At 51.5% G+C, this 16,209-nt stretch overlaps 1 protein-coding gene across 7 annotated transcripts in view; it reads left to right on the top strand.

The window, feature by feature from the left end:
• Window positions 1-16,209, top strand: part of LOC106010731 (uncharacterized) — a 36,597-nt gene that overhangs the window by 2,109 nt on the left and 18,279 nt on the right. For 3 of the 7 annotated variants that reach the window (XR_015450274.1, XM_087208551.1, XM_087208549.1), the window contains exon 2: window positions 6,479-6,724. The gene's annotated coding sequence lies outside the window, so the exon portion shown is untranslated. The other 4 variants (XR_001184480.3, XR_015450275.1, XM_087208550.1 and 1 more) reach the window with 4 other exon arrangements.

A 16,209-nucleotide genomic window follows, 5' to 3' on the forward strand; every position in this document is an offset into this window, starting at 1 on the left:
TGGGGAAGCAAATCCTGCCTGGGATCTTTCTAGCCCAGTAAACAAGAGATTTTCCGGCCCTCTTCCCCTGGGAAGCCGGCCCAGCGGGAGGGGGGCAGTGCTGGGGCGGGGGGGGGGGGGACTGGTGCCGGGCCTGGTTGGTTTGCCGGAGGCCCGAGGGGGGCCGAGGCGCACCGGGAAAGGGTAGGTTGTAGGGCCTGGCAGAGGCCGCCCTGGGGACGCGGGGGAGGGCCGGGCGCCAGGTCTCGGGGTGCTGGTTCTCGTGACGCCGCCGAGTTGCCTGGGGGATCGCCAGCAGCGCGCGGTCGGAGCCAGCCCGTGGCGGGGCGGGCAGAGGCTGTGTTTGCTCAACCCTGAGCGCTCGTGAGGGGGAGGAGAGGCAGCTGGTCACGGGCAAAGGGGCAGCCAGGTGGGGGCGGGCAGAGAAAGGGGAGGATACCACCCACCGGGGCTGTTTGTTTGCCTGCCTCCGTCTATGACAACCTAGAGTCTAAACTCAGTGAATCACCCGGAGTTGCCCGAGCGAGCGATAAACCTCAGGCCAGTTCCTCCCTTCGCACACCACACATCGGCCTTTCTGATTCCAGGAGGGAATGAATGTTTACTTAGCCGCGGAGGCTGTTGGTGAGGCCTTGACTTTGTGGAAGCCTGTATCCCTTCCTGTCCGTTGCCCTCTCGGGCTGCCCTGGGGAAAGTGGCAAAGACAGAATTGTTTGAGCAGCGCGTTGCTGACACAGAGCTCTGACTGACTTACTCCTCTTTCCCCTTTTCTAAATGCACCTTCCACCCCAAGAGTCAGGGACCTCCTGGCAAGGGGACAAACCCTTGAGTGGTGCTGGGGTCTGTGGTGCCCACGCTGGAAAGGCAAATGGCCAGTCAGACCTCAGGGTGTTGGATAAGTAAGTCACCCTAGGTTCTAACTACTTTTTCTTTTTCTTTTTCTTTTTCTTTTTTTTTTTTTTTGGTACGGGGGATCGGACTCAGGTCCTTGCGCTTGCGCAGCAGGCAGCAAAACCACTGAGCTAAATCCCCGGCAAAACTAATTTTTCTTAACCAGGCAAGTAGTGTCTAACTCCGTGGGCTGGGAGGAGGCATCATTAGCGTATATGAAAGGCCGGTAAGAGCCAGGGGACCAGGAGAGGGGAAGACAGTGACCCTCAAGAGGGAAAGATGAGTGGTGGTCTCAATTTGCCTTCCAGCTTCGTGAGCCTCTCTTCCGGACTTAAAAGTTCTCCAGAACCACAGCTTTTGCCCCTGCCTGCCCGCCTGGCTGGGCGAAAGGAGGGCTGAGTTGTTGGAAAGGGGCCGAGGGCAGGGGCTGAGCCTCACCCTCCATCCTGCCTCTCCTCGGGCAGCTGGCTGTGGAATGTAGGGCAGTTTCTGAGCACTGTTTAGCTTCCCTGTTCACCCTGCTCCCTTCTGGAACAAGATCTGCCTTCAAAGCACAAAGCAAGTCCCTCAGCACAGGTGACCTGGGCCTCTGGGTCTCCAGGGTCCCTGTTGTGTTCCGCAGGCATTAGTCCCCCGGGGGCTGTGCTGGTTCAGAGTGGGGAGACTGGAGATGGGGACCCAGTGAGTCAGACCTTGGGGCACCGCCCTCCCCCCTGGCACAGCCAGCCTGAGCGCCAGAGGGCAGTTCTGTGGAGGTGTGCTGCTTTCTAAGACTCCAGCCGCAGCCTCCAGTGCCCCCACCTGATTGAATGACCCAGTAGGCGCGGGACCGGTGGTGAACACCCATATCCTCCAAAAACAACACTCTCGGTTCCAAGTGGCCCTGAAGTTACTGGCTTGCTGAGGAACATACTGCTGACCCCGCCCCCACTTACACCCCCCTGCCGCCCCGCCTCCCCTTTAGGCAGTCGAATTCCTACTTTGCGATGCCTGAGTGCCCTGACTCAAGGAGTCTGAGAAGTCTGAGATATTGAGGAGGCCCTGGGTGGTACCTGCCAGCCGTGGGGCGTGGCAGGTCCCTCATCTCTCTGACCCCCACTTCCTTCTACCCTGTACCCAGGAAGCAGGGAGTAAAACACCCCCCCCCCCAATGTACCCTGTTTGGAGTATTCTTCCCACAAGGCTGGTATGTGCCTTTTCTGCTCAGGAAGTCCAACTGTTTGAATCCACACTGCTGCAGAAACCACTTCTGCACCATTTTCCCTGTTCCATTTCACCCTCAGCAGAAGTGCCTTGCCATGCCATGCTCTGGGATCACATCTGTGCCTCAAAGTCCTATCTTTGCTGGCCCCTGTTACTTCTGACCAAAGATTTAAATAAATCTGCACCACCTCAATGTCCCTTCCTCTGGCAAGAATTTTTAATTTCTGAGACAGGACCGTCATGAGTGGCCTTTTTACCCACGGCTCATTAGGCATTTATCATTTTTCCTAGTGTGTCATACTTAATCTTTTTTTCTTCTTTCTTTCTTTCTTTCTTTCTTTCTTAAAACAGGCTAAATAGCTCAGGCTGGCCTTGAACTCACTCTGTAGCCCGGGGTGGCCTTGAACTCCCAGCAATCCTCCTGCCTCATCCTCCTGAGTGCTGGGATCACAGGCGTGCGCCACCATACCCGGCATAATTAACCTTCCGAATTAGGCTGTGCCTGTATTAAGAGCAAGGGTTCATCTCACTCATCCCCAGCACCTGGCACACAGCCTGGCATGGGGTAGATGTTTTCACTTGTGGAGTAGCCACTATTCTAGGGGCAGATCACAGCTCACAGATCACACCCCTACCCCAGCCTTACAAACAGTGCCACACTTATGTGCCCCACAGTGTGAGGCCTTCCGGGGCAGCAGGTAAGCCCCCCACCTGCTGGAGAAGGCCACCTCTTCTGGGCCAGCTAGCAAGGCCCTGCCCCAGAGCCCAGGGTTGGGCACTGGTGACCCGGGTCAGTTTGTCCGCTTGAGGGACTTCCCAGTTTGCCTGGGAAGCAGGTGTCCTAGGTGACACTCTCAGCTCGAAGAATGGCCTAGAGGAGCCGTGGAGTGGGAGGCCTGCTCCCTCTTCTTGAGGAGCCAGGAGCCCCTGGTCTTGCAGCTGGGCCCCAGTGGAGTGAGAATAGCTTCTCACTGAGCTCAGGGTGGGGCTCCTGGCTCCCTGAAACTCTATGCAACCTACTGGTAAATAGTTTGCATTTCACCTCTCCTTGATCCCAGGCCCTGTCTCAACTGGTTACTGTGGGGTTCCTCGGACTTCCTGCTTGGAGCAGCAGAGATTGCTTTGTTTTGTTCTTGAGAGGACTCAGGCACCACGACGGCCCTTTAAGAAGCAAGGACCCAGGGGCTGGGCCAGTTAGACATTCATTGACCACAACCTACTACCTGAATCCTAAGAGCCAAGCCTCAAAGCCAAAGGTTCAGGCATTCAGGCCACTCAGCCTATCCGGCCCTTCCAAAACCAAAAAGGAGATGTCAGCACGCAGCAAGTCTCTCTAATCTGAGAACACACTGGGGGACGAGTGTACCTGCTGTCACACCCAAGTGGCTCCACTGGCTCGCAGGCTGCTCACCCTGCTTTCCATCTCCCCTCCAGTCACTCTGCAAACCCCCATCCAGCACTGCGACATTCACTGCCTTCACCATGGCGCTCTGATCATAACACCTTCACTGGCTTCCATGCCTTTAAGTAAAAGTTCAAACTCCCTTACCCGGCTTTCAAGGCCTCTGCCACCTGTACCCAGCTGGGGCTCCTTCCTCTTCCCCACAGGAGATGGTCACTTTGGTCCAAGAAGTCCGAGGCGGCTTCCCTCGTTGCCTTCCTGTAACTTGTCCACCTTGTTCCCCAACTCTCAGTCTAGGATGCCAGCCCCTCCCCTCAGCCTCTCAGAGTACCCTCCCTTTAAGCCCTGGGATCTATGGAACTGAAGCTGGTGACCCTCTAATCTTTCTCCCTGGAGCTCTCCTCTGGCTCTCCTTTGCTGCTCTTACATCATTTGCATTGTTAATTACGTCTTTTTATTTGTTTCATAATTATTAACATATATTAATTGTACCAAATAATGGGTTTCATTGTGACATTTCCAGACATGCATGTGAGTGCGGTGATTGTATCCACGGTTCCCTGTTACCCTCGTGCCCCACTTAATTATGTCTTATGCATAATTATTCTGCCTCCCTAATTCTGTGACAGGCCCTGAAGGGGAGGAACACTAGATTCCAGGCTTGTCTTTCCTGGCAGCCCCTGGCATAGTGCTTTATATACCCAAACCGCGGGCATTAAATATTGTTGGATTGATTGGCCAAGAGCTGAGAGAGGCTATCAGCTTTCTCTAAGGGGGAGTGTGGGGCTCAGGGTCCAAGCTCTACTAACAGCAGCCCAGTGACCAGACCCCTGCTTCCCAGGGTCCCAGGCCCAGTGGCTCGGGAGATGCTAACTAGCTTGATAATACGATAGCTCACCACTATATAGCATCTTCTACATATATTTGAGGCTTGCAGCCTTATAAACATCCAAAAGGTCATTCTGATTCCATAAGGCAGATGTTATTATCTCCATTTTATAGATTTAAAAACAGGTTCATAGGGGCTGAGACCAGCCATGGATTAGAACCAATTGTTTCAACTCCTTTGGACAAAGGCTCCACTGTAGACATTCATAGACCACAACTGGCCAAGGTCAAGGCATTCATGGACCACAACTCTCCAGGGTGCTTCTCCCACCTCCTGTGTAGCCTTTACCATTTTCTGCCTTATGGCTGGTTATTTATGTCCATGTCCTGTCCCTAACTGAGGCGTAAGCTTTGAGGGAAAGATGTGTTTCTCTTGCTCATAGCAAAGCCTCACTTAACATTTGCAAGGGCACTGACCAGAGAAGGATCTACAGGGGCCTGAGGAGGATCCTACACACCCAGCAGATCTACTGTCCAGCCAGCAATGAGCCTGGCTGCTCCCATTTTGCAATGCCCCTTCGCCTTCACTGTCTGGCCCGTGGCAGGGCTGTGTGTCTGCCTTCTTTGTTCCCCATTCCTGTTCTTCTGCTGGTGGCCCCTGGCCCCTGGTGCTCACATGGACTCTTTGTGCTCTGCAGCCTGTGGCCATGCGGCCCTTCACTAGCCTCTCCATCACTCAGCAAAGTCTTCAAATGACCCTCTCCCTGCCAAGCATGGTGGCACATGCCTCTAATCCCAGCACTTGGGAGGCAGAGGCAGGAGGATCGCCATGAATTTGAGGCCAGCTTGAACTACATAGTGAGCACAAGACAGAGAGACCTTTCTCAAAAAACTAAAAAACAAAAAAACCAAAAAAATAAAAAAATAAATAAATAAAAGACCCTCTCCCTGCGCGGACCCCTCACTTAGGCTTTGAGACCACCCAACTCTTGAACCCAGGCCAGACATCTGGTGATGGAGGAACAACCAGGGGTCCATGGGGTAGGGGGCAGACATGCCCACACTCACCAAGATGGTGCCTCCAGCAGGGAGGGGCGGGCAGGCAGGACACGGCCAGCCAGCTGGCTTCGGGGTGGAGGCCAGTCCCTGCTGTTTGCAGCACTACTTGGGGATTGACTGTCTCCCTCTCCGGAAGCCAGTGGCGGGGTAGCCCGGGCTGCCGGGAATCTGGCGCGCTATTCTGGGAGTATGATGGGGCTCTGGAAGGCCTGGCAGCAGCTGAAACTTCAGCCCCTTGGTTTCCAGGCTGCTTTCCTCCCCTCTGATGAGAAGGCAGGGTTCAGTCATTACGCAGAGCTTGGAACCACTGACTTCGAGTTGGAGGGGCTTAATGGCAGTTGTGGTCATGCTAAAGTGGGCCCTGGGCAGCCCTAGGATGCACCAGCCCTCATTCTTGCTGTCACTCACAGGCCCACAGTCCTTTTTCTTCAGTTTTACAATTTGTCCCCATATCCACCCTGCTACATTAACACATTTATAGCCTTTCTGGTATAATTCTTCCCAGTTAAATCCAGTTTACGGGGTTCCACCGAGTACCTTTTATTCTTTTTCAAATTCTGCAACGGAAGCAATAAACAACATGACTTTGAATGATGAAAGATTAGAGCTGTAATCAAGCCCAACCTAGAAGAGACTTAAGTCCCCACAGTCTGGTTTTGGAGAGCCCTTCTCGGAAACCCCTGGGGTTTAGGATCCTCAGGTAGATCTGGAGGCCAGGATGGGAACAGAGCTTATTGGGGTCACATGCTGATACACAGAAAGCTCGCAGAGCTGGAAGGAGGAGTCTAAAGAGCACAGAACTTGCCTATCTGTAAAATGGGGTAAGAACCCCTGCCTGGAAGGATCACATGGAGATAAAACGAAGCCACCAACCCTGAAGGTGCTGGAGGAGCTCAGTGATTTGGGAGCTGTTCCCCTCTGTCTCAGTTTCCCCTTCTGTGCAATTCGGAGGGAAAAAGCAGCCCCCACAAATGGTGAGGGGCCTGGCGCTTGGCCATTCTCAAAATGCAGTGTGCAGCTTCAGAGTCAGTCAGGGTATTTGCTTACACAGCAGATATCTGGACCCCTTTTCGACCACTGATTCTCTATCCATAGGCAAGGAGTCTCTGCACTGGCTTGACGCCCATGCCCCCGGACTGCTTAGAGGTGTGCACTGGCATTGGGAACCAGTGAGGCCAGGCTGGAAAGAATCGGTGAAATCGGCTAGAAGCAAAGGAAGAAGAAACAGGCAAAACACCACAGGGTGATACCCCTGTGAAGGGCTCTGACCAGGTGGATGGACCAGGCTGGCCACTGTTTGGAGAACAGTGGACTTTGGAGGATGAGCAGAAGGGGACCAAGGTGAGTCCACAATGAAGCATTCCAAGAGCCGAGAGCCGGCCTTTCTTCCCCATCTCTGCCCGGCTGCTGTGGAAGGGGTGGTCACAGAACAGGAAGTTGCTGCCTGACATCTCCCTCCCCCCTTCCCTTGCTGGCTTGTCCCCTTCCCTGCGTATCTTCCAGCCCTGCCTGAAATTCTCCCATCTAGGGCCTGGTTCCACGGAGCTCAAGGCTCACTTTCTTCACGGTTGCCTGGGAGCTTCTAGATTTCTGAACTCACCCAAACCTGTTAGTTCAGAATCTATAGTTTGACAAGCACAGCAGGTAACTGAGGTCTCATAAAGTTAGAGCCACTGAATACAAATCCATTTTGGTTAGCATTTATTTATTTATTTATTTATTTATTTATTTATTTGAGACAAGGTCTCACTATGTTTGTTTGTTTGTTTGTTTGTTTTTTGGTACCGGATCGAACTCGGGTCCTTGCCCTTGCAAGGCAAGCGATGGAACCACTGAGCTAAATCCCCGGCCCAAGGTCTCACTATGTAATTCATGCTGGCCTCAAACTTGTGGTGATCCTCCAGCCTCAACCTCCCAAGTGCTGGGATTATAGGCGTGCGCCACCATGCCTGACTACAAATCCATTTTGAATAGAAGGTTAATGCTAAAAGGAGAGCTGGGAGCTATGATCAGATGGTGTGTGGTAGGAGAGCAGTCATTAAATACATGTGCTTCTGGGGCCAGAGTTTCGATGGGGAGAGAAGTCTCCGTGAGCTGTGAGAGCCTGGAATCCAGTCCTCAGGGGAGAGGCCTGCAGTGAGAGGTTTTGGCCCTCAGGAGGGGGCAGAGCTCAAGGAGAAAACTGAAGTCTGCCCCAAGGCAAACCCTCATCAGCGTGTTTCTGGAGGTCAGTCCTTACAGGTTTCCTCTTCCTGGACATCAAAGGGAGCTATGTTGAGTTATTTTCTGTCAGTGTCTGGTCTTGCCCCTTCACACACAAGCTCTTCTTTCCAGAAATGGTCACACTGCAGAGAAAAAGCAAGCCAGTGACCTGAGGGCCTTGGATGTTACTATGGAACATCTTAGGTCTCGGTGGTGACCATTTGGGGAGAACTACGCCTAGTACCCTTCCTTCATGTTTTCCAAAGGGCTACACCTGGCCAGCAGAGTCATCAGGCAGCTACAAGCACACCTGGAGGTTCTTTGCATCCAATTTTCATAGGCGATATTGCTCATTCAAAGGTAAATTTCACTTGCCACTGACTTTTCTCATTTCTGCCCTATTTCCCTCCTGGTTTCATCCACAAAATGGTTCACTGTTTCTTGCTCTCAAGTGTGAGACAGGGGCTACAGCCATAAAAGGGAAAAGAGAGCAGGTACTTCTCCTAGGAAAGCCTATGGCTCCTGGGCCTCTGCTTGTCCAAGGTCATTTTGATCGGCTTAAACCACTGAAGCCGGTGCAGAAGAGATTTCTTCCCAGCAGCCCTTTCGCCCTAATACCGTATTGCATTTCAAAACAGTTGTCTTGTTCTCCTGGTCATTTCCTAACTAGGCCTGCAAGCAGCACCCTGGCTCCTTCCCTGTCCTTGGACCTGCTCTGGCATGAAATGTGATCCAAAAAGGCCCTCAGAGAAAGCCCAGCCCGCTGTCGACCTGCTTTTGTGCACCTTCCAAACAGCTCTCCTGCAGGGCATCAGGAGCTGTTTTCCCCGTGCCAGGACCGAACTACATTCTGACCCCACTGACCCCACTGGCTGCCCTCCCTGCCCTCAACACAGGGTACACAGCCAGCTGTGGACAAGGCACCGATACTAATGGCCTGTGCTAGGTAGGAATTCTAGAAATTCTATTCTTTCTTTCTTCATTTCTTTTCTTTTTTTTATGGAGTCTCACTGAGTTGCCCAGGCTGGCCTCAAACTTACAGTCGTTCCTGCCTCACCCACCCGAGTAGTGGGATTATAGGGATGCACCGTTATGCTCAGCTTTGGCAGTGGTACAGATTCTAAATTCACAGGACTTCTGCCTACCTCAGCTTTCTGCTCTTGGGATTCAGTTAGAATAGGAGCACTGTTCAGGGAGTCGAGATCTAGGTTCAGGACTCAGCCTGCCCTGGAGTCACTGGGGTGTGTAGCTCTTTTCACCCTCTTGAACCACTTTCTGACCCATCTAACAACAATAAACAGAACTGTTAGAAGTTATACACTAACTTCGTGATCCCTACCAACATTCTTTTTTTGTTTGTTTGTTTTGGTACTGGGAATCTAACTCCCGACCTTGTGCTTGTGAGGCAGGCACCAGAACCACTGAGCTAAATCCCTGGCCCCCTCCCAACATTCTTATTAGATAGGAGCAATTAGGGCCGGGGATTTAGCTCAGTGGCACCATGCGTGGCTCACAAGTGCAAGGTCCTGAGTTCGATCCCCAGTACCAAAAAAAAAAAAATAGGAGAAGTTATTCTACCAACTAATACATGAGGATACTCAGAGAGGCTAAAACAATATTCAAGGTCAGTAGCTAGTTCAGTGATGGCTTACTTCAATGCTTTGTCTGATCAGGCAGGAAAGATGTATGAGTTATCTACACAGAACAGGGCATGAACATCAATGACATGCATCCTCTGGATCCAGGAGCTGAGTGGTTTGAGTGGAGGTCTGGACCAGGATGTCTTGTGGGGCTGCACTCTAGATGTTGGCCAGGGCAGCAGTCACCTGCGGGATCCACTGCATCTGCAGGATTGTCTGTTCCAGGGAGGCTTGATCACATGAAGCTGGCTGTTGGCTGGGGCTGCAGGTCCTCACTGCATAGACCTCTCCACGAGCTGCCTGTGGCCTTTCCCCAGCGGAAGTGGTCCAGACAGGCAAGGCCCACACAGGACGTCATTTCCACACTATCCTAGTGGTTACACTGGCTGTCCCTCTTTGGTGTGGAAAGGAACTACACAGGGAGGTGAAAGAAGCTGGGACTACTGGGGCCATCTTGGAATCTGGCTGTCATGGACAGTCACATGTAGCAACTTGCAGGGTAGCCAGGAAGACCAATTCACATGATAGACATAAACGGGCTCTCTGTTGAGTGTGCTGGGGCTGCTGTAATAGATCAGCAGAAATTGGGTGGCTTAAAATAACAAGAATTTATTCTCTCACAGTCCTGGAGGTTAGCAGTCCCAAATCGAGGTGTCAGTAGGGCCACACTCCCACTGAAGGCTCTAGGGAAATCCTTCCTGCTTCTCCATATTCTGGTGGCTACTGGCAGCAGTCAGTATTCTTTAGTTTCAGGGCATTGCTCTAATCTTTTTTTGGCACTGGGGATCGAACTCAGGACCTTGTGCTTTCAAGGCAGGCAGTGGAACCATTGAGCTAAATCCCTGGCCCTTCTAATCTTTGCTTCTCTGTTCACATGGCTTCATCGCTGAGTGTCTGTTGCTTCACATAGTCTTCTTTTCTTTTTTTTTTTTTGGTACCAGGGATTGAACTCAGAACCTTGTGCTTGTGAGGCAGGTGGTGGAACCATTGAGCTAAATCCCCAGCCCTTCACATAGTCTTCTTATAAGGACACCAGTCCCGTTGGGTCTAGTGCCCACCCTAAAGTAGTCTGACCTTTTCTCACTTGATGACATCTGGAAAGTGCTATTTCCAAATAAGGTCACTCTGGGCTGGGGATGTAGCTCAGCGGCACAGCAACTGCCTGGCAAGCATGAGGTCCTGAGTTTGATCCCCGGTACCAAAAAACAAAACAAATAAGGTCACACTGACAGGTATCAGGAGCTGGGACTTCCGCACATCATTTTTGGGGAGCACGGCACATGCTATGTAATGTGTGGAGCCCTGTATACAGATGGGTCAGTATCATCTCCATTGAAGTGGTGCTGGTGGAAGTAGTAGTCATGGGAGTGGAGGAAAGGGTGGTGGTTAGTATGGAAGCACAGGTGGGCAATCCTTCAAGTTACTTTGAAAGTCTGTGACATCTAGGTCATTCATCCAGGCGGGGCTGCTCTGTCCCACTGAAACTTCCTCATGGTTTTCCATGGATACTGGATTCTGTCAACTAATTTGTCTTCATCCATTTCTTCCTTGGATATTCATTCTTGCCATGGTAGATCCTTCTCTAGAACTTCCTCCCCTGACTACCAGCATCTCTGATCCATGTCTCTCTCCATATTTCTGAAGCCATTATTTCTCTAAAAGTTCTGTTTCTGGGCAGAGACCTGGCACGCCTCCAAGAAATACTACCCAGCTTTCATTCCTGATGCTCACTGGCCCCTCAACACACCAGGCACCCAGAGATGTGTGCCAGAAAAATGTGGAACTGGGAATTTTCTTCTGGCCCCACCTTTGCTTCCAGTGACCTGGGTGACCTCGCATGAGTTCCTTTGGCTCTTCATGCCATGGCTTCCTGATCTGCAGTCAGCATGTATTTTTGTGATCTAGATTCCAAAATCACACCGGGCCACTTCTGCTCGGCCCTATCAGGCCAAAGCCGGCCCTCCTCCTGAGCTCACAGCAGCTGTCTGCAGGAGTGCATCTCCATTTGTGGATGAAGACACTGAGGCTCGGCAAGCTTAAGTAATGGCCACATTATTACAAGCCAGGGCAGAGCCACAGGTGAATCCCAGAAGTGACTCCAGTGCCCATAGTGACACACGCCATGGCCTAATTCGTGTCCTTCTCCTCTTCCCTGTTCCTCAAACTTCGAAAAATGGGCCTGACTGGGTCCAAAACTGCTATCAGGGGTGGCTTGGGGACAGCAGAGATGTAGCACAGAAGCCTGTAGACAGGTGGTCAGACAACCTGGCTTCTGGCCTTGGCTCTGCCATGCCTGTTTGTGAGGAGTGTGACATCATTTCCTCCTCAATAGCAAAAGGAATGCTGCAGCATGCTGCCTTTCCTGGTTGTCATGGGTGAGAGGATCTTAACCAGGTCAGAGTGCTAAGAAAGCTATTTAATGCTCTTCAAAGAAAACATATGATCTGCCTCTGACTCCTCGAGTACCACTAACATCTAGCTGCTTTACAAATATTTGTTGATTTTAATTTAAGAGTTTCTTACCAATCCCAGAAAGAGTAGAACCATCCAGCAACTCTGCCTGTTCCCAGGGCTGATCACCAGGGAGACCCCTGGGCCAGATCATTAAACAGGAGCTGTGGATTTGGAGTTTGGAGGCCCTTGTTACTCCAAACAGCCAGCAAATACTGATGGGACAGGGGGTTTTAGGGATGAATATTTAGAGTATTCAGCATAACTCATTGTGGTGTAAATGAACTACACCAAGACTTAGTAGCTCACAGCAATAATTTATTTTGATCTCATGGGTGTGTGGTTGCTGGTGGTCTGCTGGTGGGTTCTTCCTTAGGGGTCTCCATGAAGTTGCATTAGACAGCAGCTGGGACTGTGGTCACCTAAAGGTCCAACTGGTTGGGATGGCCCAGCCAGTGTTATGATTAGGATCTGAAATGTCCCCCAGAGGCCATGTGTTGAAGCAGATGGTACCATTGGAAGGCACTAGAACCTTTAGGAGATGTAGGGCACTGGAAGGAAATTAGGTCATTGGGCATAATCCCTTAAGGGGATGTTGGGACCCTCACCTCTTCTTTCTGTCTGTGTCAGCTGCTTGCTCCACACAAGCTTCCACCATGACGTTTTGCCTCACTACAGGCCCCAAACAACAGAGCCAGCTGTCCATGGACTGCAACTTCTGAAACCATGACAAAGTAAACTTTTCCTCATTTAACTTGTTTCTCTTAAGCATTTTATCATAGCTACAGAAATCTAACCCAGCTCAAGGCTGCTCCATGTGGCTTCTTTCTCCAGCAGTGTGGCCTACACTTGTCTTGTCTTGTTTCTTCAGACATGGTCTCTCTATGTAGTGCAGGCTGGACTTGAACTCACTATGTAAACTCATGGTGTTCCTCCTGCTTTGGCCTCCTGAGTGCTGGGATTACAGGCATGCACCACCATGCTCAGCTGGCCCAGACTTCTTAAATGGTGGCTCAGGACTCCATGAACAGGTGGAACTCCCTAGTCCTCTCAGGGCTCAGTAGAGACCTAGCGGTATCCTGACTTGATTCTGCCATAGTCTAGTTTAAAGCAGTCACAAGTCAGCCCAAGCTGAAGGGGGTGGAAGAAGAGACTCCCCTTCCTTATAGAGCAGTGACAAGAAGGGAAGCTAGTGCAGGCTGCCACCTTTGGAGAGCCACTACTACCCAGAACAAGAGACAATGTCCATTCCTAAGGCCCCCGAGCTGCCCAGCTTAGAAGGGTCTTGGCTGGAGAGTGTGAGGTGAGGCAGAAACTACTGGACAGAAAAGCCACCGAGCAGCCCAACCCTCCAGTCACTCAGGTGCTGTGGGTTGCTGAGGGCCACAGGACTTAGGACCTTGGGGCACCAAGGTCAGAGTCCAGATCTAGAGGCCTGTAGCTGGCCACCACCCACCCAGCCCCACCCTCATATCCTGACCACAGCTGTGACCAAGCAGTTAGATGGCTCCACAGGGGCAATTTCTTATTGTCTACTGGAAAGATTTGCAGGCCCAAGTCCTGGGGCTGACTGAATGATTCTCCCATGGAGCTGGCTGATGCTCCTCTCAGGAACCAGTCACCAGCCTTGTTTGTTTGCAGTTCTTAGGCCTAGGGGAGACGGTGCTGGGCTCGGCCAGCCTTGCCTCTCACAAATTTTTTGACCTCACCCCTATTCCTGGCTCTCAGCAGCAGCTTCCCTTACCCTGGCTCTGTACCCCTCACTTTCCAAATCAGTCCCTACCCTGCCAGCTGATTTCTCCCTTCCTTCATTTCTTTCCTTGTCCATTCTCATCCTATAAGCAGCACTGTGCACTTTTGATTGCGGTAGGCTCAAAGGACACCGGGAACCCTGCCTCAAAGTTCATATAATGTATTAGTTTCTTGTGGCTGCTGTAACAAATTACCCCAAACTAGATGGCTTCAGGTGAGAAATGTATTCTCTCACAGTTCTGGATGCAGAAATCCAAGGCCAAGGTATCAGCAGAGTTGGTTCCTTTTGGAGGCCTTGGAAGAATCCATTCCTTTCCTCTCTCCCAGCTTCTGGTAGCTGCCAGCAGTCCTTGGCATTCCTGGGATTGTAGCCACATTGCTCCGATCACTGCTTCCGCCCTCACATGCGCATCTCTTCCACTTGGACAACTATCCTTTTCTGGTTCCTATTTACAGCCCATCCTGAGTATTGTGATCTTATCTCAACCTTTATCTCGCTTCTACCTATAAAGATCCAATCTCCAAAGAAGCTCACATTCTGAGGTTGAAGTAGACATTTAAAACAGAGAGGGACACCTGTCAACCCTTTACCTGGCCTCTGTATGCTCATCCACCCGTGGCCAGAGGGTCTCTCCACCCAGATGTCGGGTCCCCAGCTGCACTCACAGGGGCTCAGAGGCAACTGCACTCTTTCTCTGCATCAAGTGGAAACAAGTTATACCAGTGGGCTGCCTGTCTGCTTGTTGTCTGCAGAACTGCCCCAGGTTCCTCACTCACTCTTATTCTTTTTTTGACACAGGGTCTTGCTGTGTAGTTCAGACTACCTTGAACTCACTTTGTAGCCCAGGCTGGCCTTGAGCTCCTGGCAATCCTCCTGCCTCAGCCTCCCTAGTGCTGGGATCACAGCCATGCATCGCCATGCTCGGCTTCTTGTTCTTTTCTTGTATTTGGCTTTCATGTTTCCCTTTGGACTACAGATAAATCTGTGTGCCCTTGTCTCAGTTTCCAATATTAAATAAGATGTGACTTAGCCAGGGGTGGTGGCACATAAGTGTTATCCCAGCAATCCGGAGGCTGAGGCAAGAGGGTCACTGTGAGTTTGAGACCAGCCTGAACCACACAGTGAGACCTTGTCTCAAAAACCAGAGGGAGGGAGAGAGAGAGAGAGAGAGAGAGAGAGAGAGAGAGAGAGAGAGAGTGACAGCATTTTCTAACAAACAGGAGGTACCCAACAAGCAACTTAACCATAGTGGCCACAGATGTAGTCTTTCCTATTTGTGTCAGGCAATGTGCTAAGTGCATCATAAAAGTTATCTGATCTAAATCTGGGGGCCCCAAGAGGCAAGTATGATTTTTGTCTGCATTTCTTGGAAACAAGGAGGCTAAAGTTGAGAGGGTTAAGTAGCTTAAGCTCACTCAGTCTGTAAAGTGGCAGCCCAACCCTAAGCCCAAGGTGATGTGACTAAGAATAGCAGTATCTGCTCCGTGATCCCTCTCCAGGCTTCCAGCCTGTCCTCTAGATTCCCACACCCTGGGGTGGACCACACCTTGTGTCACCTCTGTGAACCCCGCATGTGAACCTTGGTGATTTATGGGGCCATGAACATGTCCCTTGGGGAGGTAGAGTGGAACATTAATTGGCAGGTTCCTTTCTTTTCTTTTTGAGACAAGATCTCACTATGTAGCTCAGGCTGACCTTGAATTCACTATATAGCCCAGGCTGGCCTTGAACTCACAGTGATCCTCCTGCCTCAGCCTCCCAAGTCCTGGAGATTGTAGGCAAGTGCCACCATGCCCAACAGACAGGTGATTTTCTAAGGGGGGCTCTGTTCAGCAAACACTTGCTTCCTCTCCATACATGTGTGCTAAGCCCTCATTTCAGGCCTCTGTGAACAGCCAGACCCTTAGAAAACTGGAGAATCTTCTGTAGCTCCAGAGATTAGGGAAGATAGCTGAATCTAAAGGATGCTCACACCTGCCCTAATAAAGCAGGGTCAGCAAACTATACCCCACAGCCAAATCTGGCCCGCCTCTTACTCTTATAAATAAAGTTTTATTGGAACACAACCCTCCTGACTCATTGTCACATTGACTGTGTCTGCTTAAATCTGTGTGCCCCTGAATCCGGGAAGGCAGCAGATCCTCGGGCTGCTCTCTCCATCAGATGGTTCCTGTCTGAGCTTTTGTTGGGACAGACAGAGGAGAGCAGGGATTTGTGTTTGAAATCAGATAGTCTACCGGAGAAGCTGTGTTCCTATCTGTCTCAACCCAACTGGCAGACCTGTTCAGGACCAGAGCTGGGCTGGGGGCTGCAGCAGCACCAACTCAGGACCTGTGTCGTCTTTCACCCCTGACCCCAAGCCTGGCACTGGCCACCAGCTGCACCCCCCTCAAGCCCTGAGTGGCCACCAGAAGAGAACAACTGGTTCCCTGCCCCCAGGTGCCCAGAAGCCCAGGAGAACGGGCAGAGCTTTTGCCCCACATACAAGGATTTCTCCCTCACCCTACACCGGAAACTGGAGCCTGGGGACAGAGGCGAGTCCCTCCTGGGGTGGAGGCAAATCGCATCTGTAACGAGCTCAGCTATATTACTGTGACCTGGTTTGGAGCTGGCTGGAGGGGCCTGGGCACTTCGCTCCCTCTAGGGAGAGGCCCAGGGGTGGGGTCAGAGTGATAGCCAGAGGCTGCCAGGCTGGGAACAGCAGTGATCTCTCCACACAGCCCCCTTTCCTGCTCCAGGAGCATCCTGGCTTCTCTGTGGGCTGGGACCCCTGTCACGTT

This window comes from Heterocephalus glaber, unplaced genomic scaffold (assembly GCF_053883595.1).
Source record: "Heterocephalus glaber isolate CG9 unplaced genomic scaffold, H.glaber_assembly_v1.0 deba00000937, whole genome shotgun sequence".
Lineage (NCBI taxonomy): Eukaryota > Metazoa > Chordata > Mammalia > Rodentia > Bathyergidae > Heterocephalus > Heterocephalus glaber.